Source organism: Prosopis cineraria, unplaced genomic scaffold (assembly GCF_029017545.1).
Source record: "Prosopis cineraria cultivar Desert tree isolate PC_DT_omini unplaced genomic scaffold, ASM2901754v1 PC3, whole genome shotgun sequence".
In the NCBI taxonomy this organism is placed as follows: Eukaryota; Viridiplantae; Streptophyta; class Magnoliopsida; order Fabales; family Fabaceae; genus Prosopis; species Prosopis cineraria.
The window spans coordinates 35,684,955-35,689,922 of NW_026555334.1; the positions used below are offsets into that span (position 1 = coordinate 35,684,955).

Sequence of the window (4,968 nt, forward strand, 5' to 3'; positions counted from 1 at the left end):
TTCTAGTGTAGCCGGTGAATTGCATCTGAAAGGAAGATATCCTTAGCTTGTTACTTTATTTCCTAATGTTACTTTTGTCATCCTTTTGATAGGGTTAATACAATATTTTGCTGCAAACAGTAAAATGTGTGATGTTTATGATGATAGCTCGCCTTTTCAGACAAATCACCGTTAAAGGTCTCTATGGTGGGGGAAGTCATAGATATATTGATAATATCTACTTCATAATATGTACTCTTAAATATGTGAAAAGTTTGGTATAAGGATAATCATGGCTAATGTGTTCCACATTCAGCAATTCTTTCGCTTTAGTTGCCCCTTTATATCCTTGTGCCTATTGCCCAATTAACATTCTATTGATTACTTTGTGTATATGGAAATTTAATAGTTTTTCTTGCTTGTATCCAGTGATATTTACAATTCCATTTCTTTTCTTTTCTCCTCTATGGCCCTTTGATTCCCAAGGCATTATAGGTTTTCTTTTTCATTTGGCAGGATATGCAAGAGATGAGAATTGCTATGATAGCTTGCTATCAGCTGCCGCTGCCACTGCAAACAGTGCTTTTGGTAGGTAAAGATTTGTTCATCTTTGAAATTCAGTTGATTGGTCATCCTGCTTTTCTTTGCTTATTTATAATTTCTTCTAGAGTTTAGTGAAGGGATACACATTTAATCGTTTGGAAAAAATGCACCAGTTTATGGAGTTTCTTTTCCAATGATTTTGAGAATACAATGTTAATTTTTGAGGGATCCAATTTTGTAACTTTGACGTGGTATATGTTTTCCAGAGTTTTCTGAGTCACTACAGGAAATGGGCACTTTTCTAGTGGAGAAGACTGCACTAAATGATGATGAAGAAAGTGGTGAGTGGGTCATTGCTCTCCTGTTCAAGCAACTGAGTCATTATGATAATTGTTATAATTCATGCATAGTATGTGCTATAGTTGGTTAGTATCTGTGCAATGTATCCAGGTAAACTTTTGGGTAAGCTTGGTGGAGTGCAGCTTGAACTTAAAGAACTTCTTGATAGCTATGTAAGTCCTTGATCCGGATGAAAGTTTTTGAATTATTTGCTCCCATTTTACCATAATGCTTTTACATATGATCTGTCTGACTCTAGGCTTCTTGTGCCTCAGCGTTATCACATATTTCAGACAATAAAAACCCAGCAGAGATTCTTCTCTCTGAATTGCGAACTGTTGAGGTTTGTTTATTTATTTTCTTTCTTTTTATCATTTGTTTGACTCCTAGATAGTTAGGTTATGGATGCAATATGTACATTTATTTGGCCTTTCATTATTTTTCCCCCTTGAAGCTCTGTCATTACTCTATTACTTGAGTTATTACTGACTGCTATTAAAATTAGTTAATACTAGGGAAGAGTAATTACTGTCGGGACAGAACAGACTGTATCAGGACCCCTTGTCCTTTATTAACATGCATAGGTTACTTAAGTACGGGGGTAGCCTGAGGTTTTGGGATTCTCTGGTTGGTTGGTTGGTTTGGTGAATGCCTACATTTTGGGGGCCTACTCACCCTACATATTTTATGGGAGAGAGTTTATATATGCTTGCTTTGGGTGCCATGCACGTTGGTAAAGGAGGTCTATCTGTTGTGGCCTTTCAACCCTTTTGTTTTATAACTTTAGAGTTTTTCTGGTTGATTCTCATTGGAGGGCATCTTACGCACCAACATTTGTATTTTTCGTTTATCTCTGATAAGATTTCCTTAATGAAAAAGGAAATTAAAACCATATGGTTAATAACATGTTGGTTTATAATTATGGCGTATAAAATGTTAATGTTGCTACTTCTCAATTATCCATTATTCCTGATGCAGGATATGAAGAGGCAATGTGATGAAAAAAGGTCTGTACATTTCTATGGGTTGTTTTGCTTCTTGTTAAGTGATTGCTTCCTGATTCTGATTCATTGTCTTCAGAGAAGTTTATGAATACATGATTGCCCAACAGAAAGAAAAGGGGAAGTCAAAAGTGCAAAAAGTGAAAGTATCACTCCACAGCAGTTGCAAGCAGCTCAGGATGAATATGAAGAAGAAGCAACACTATATGCTTTTCGGTTAAAAATCTCTGAAGCAGGGGCAGTCCCGAAGTCTCCTAACTCAAGCTGCCCGCCACTATGCAGCTCAGGTTTTCTTTAAGGCTTCAAGTTTTACATCTCCACCTTTTTTTGGAACTTCGGCTCTATCTTTAATTCTCTACCTTTTTTATTTTGCCAAATGCAGATACTAATGTATCTTCCCCCCCTTATTATTCTGCTTTAAATATAGTTGAGCTTCTTTCGCAAGGGACTCCAATCACTTGAGGCTGCTGAGCCCCATGTTAGGATGATTACCAAACAACAACATATTGATTACCAACTCAGTGGATTTGAGGGTGATGGTGAGAATGGCTGTGAGGCAACTGAAGTGGGTGAATATAAGCAGGGACCTGATGTTGCAACATCACGGAACTCTACAGAGGTTCGGGTTTAATGCAATTCAAACTTGTTTGAAGTTCCTTATGTTATGTCTTATTAAGTGCTCGTATATTTTTATATTGGCAGAAAAATTGTTTGTATTTTCTATTGCATCTACCTATACTCTGTTTCTGAAGCGCATCCAAAGTGATATCATGTTAATGTAGAACTTTGAATAATTAGTTCTTATTATGATGATATAATAGTTGATAGTTTTTTATCAGGTGGAGGAATCAGGATCATATGTTCAAGCTACAACGACAGAAACTTCAGAGGTGCTATCTCTTGCTCCTTTTATTTAATCGAGTTTAAAACTGTAATTTAAACCTTAAATTAATGCTCACAATAATATAATCTCAATAATGCACTGCTCTAGAACATAACATCTATAAAACAAATTTAGAGCATGTTTGTTTGTTTAAGCTTAAGGAGGGAAAGTGATTTTCAAATTATTTAAAAGAGTTATGGTTATTTAGCTCAACTCAAAAAATTTTATATGAATAAAGGACATAAAAATGGACTTTTTAATAAATTGATTGTTTTAGAAAGTTATCCAAGTAGCTTATCAAAATAAACCCAGAACAGATTTTTTAAAAAGGTGATTTTATTTGTAATGAATGTCATCGTTGAAAACAGCCATGCTTAGCATAATTGAAACCCCTTTTCTTTTTGCACAAAATAATAAATAATAATAATAATAATAATAAGGGTTTAAACAAACGGGCCCTTAATTATGAAATATTGAAATACTGTATTTGAATTTCCTTATCTCCCTGATGAGCGCCTAAGGGAAGCATAAGAAACCTTAGGGATGTTGGCCTGGCATGGGGACGTTGCCTATTTCAAGTCTTATTGCAGCCTTGTTGGTCTGTTAGATCATTAAGTACAAAAGATTCTGTAGTTTCACTTGGGTCATTATGTGTTAATTTTCAATTTTTTCTTCTGGTAGGTCAGTGTAGACAAAGGGGATCTTAAGTCTCTACTAGAGAGCATAGATTCAGCAGCTATTCAGCTCCAATATTAGCGGAAAAGAAATTTGACCCTGCTGACAAAGTAAGACAACTGGTAACACCATCTACAGCGAAGTCTAATGCTTATGTACTTCCCACGCCTGTTGACATAAAAGAAACAAATATTACAAAATTAAGTCACTCAGGCCCCCGCCCAAGTTCAAGTGGCCGTTCACATAATTTGAGGCATTCTTCTCCATTAGATGAAAAAAATGAGAAGATTGTGGTGATGGTAAATCTTCTGAACGAACTACCCGTGGGGCGCCGTCTGTTCTTAAAGAAAGCAACAGTGATGCCACTTCCTCCCAGCTACCGCGTCCTTCGTCAGAGGGACTGACACCTCCACAAGTTGATGTTTTTAATGCTTTTGATACTAAGAAAGTCAAAAGACAAGCTTTGTCTGGTCCATTGACTAGTAAACCTGTGTCAGTAAAACCTCTTTTATCTGGCAATTCAACTGGACTTACTGAAACACTGCCACTAGTTTCTGGAATACCTTCACGTTTTTCAATGCCGCAGCCTTTATCTCCTAAAGCATCTTCTAGTGTTTTGCCTTCGTTTGTTTCTTCATCGAGGATGAGTGAGCTTCATGAGCTTCCTAGACCTCCTAACAATCAACTCGCCAAACCTGCGAAATCTTCGCAAGTAGCTCACTCTGCTCCATTGGTATCCCGAAATCAGGAGGGTTCTGCGATTAATAAAATTCCCGCAGCAGCATCCACTGCGGCATCCTCCCCACTTCCAACCCCACCTTTAATTGTTTCTCGGAGTTTTTCTATACCCCCTAGCAGTCAGAGAGGTATGTCATTACACGTTGCTAAGATTTTAGATACTTCCCAAGTTCCTGACAAGGCTGAAATTCTGTCCCCTCCATTAACTCCTATAACCCTCTCAGATAGCGAAAGAGTATCAAGCTTATCTGAGCTGGCTGCTCGCTCCAATGAAATCCAAGGTATGTTTATTGTAATTTCTGCTGTTGGTACTTTTGCTATTGGCATGGATTTGATTATTCTGTGTCATGTTTACCTTGTTCAATGATTCTGTTCTGAGTTTGAGGATTTTCAGTGGATGCAGGTGGCAGCTAAACCCTTGCTTCTGTAGAGGCAGTGCTATTCTGGGGAACGAATGTTAGTATGAGGTTTTGATTTCATGCGAGTGGGAGATTACTTTCTTGTACTTCCGAGTTGACTCTGTAGAGTTTTAGGGTCTTACTCAGCAGAACGTTGTTTAGGGTCCTGTCCCATAATTTCAGGCAAGTCTTTGTAAATACGGTGTTTATGTATAGTTCCCCGTCACAAATTGTGCTGACTCCATTGGAACTAGTAATTATGAAAATTAAAATTAAACTCCACATAATCGTGCCATTTTGTTCACATTGATCTTTTTGCAAGAATTTTAATATGTTATTCACTCAATACTGTAATTAGTATAATCCAGCTGAATATAAGTTGGCAGCTGTTGGATGCTGTATTTATGAATTG

General features: G+C 37.1%; 1 pseudogene; it reads left to right on the top strand.

Annotated features, from left to right (window-relative positions):
- Window positions 1-140: 140 nt before the first annotated feature.
- LOC129305561 (uncharacterized protein At2g33490-like) lies at window positions 141-4,756 on the top strand (annotated as a pseudogene).
- The last annotated feature ends 212 nt before the right edge of the window (window positions 4,757-4,968 follow it).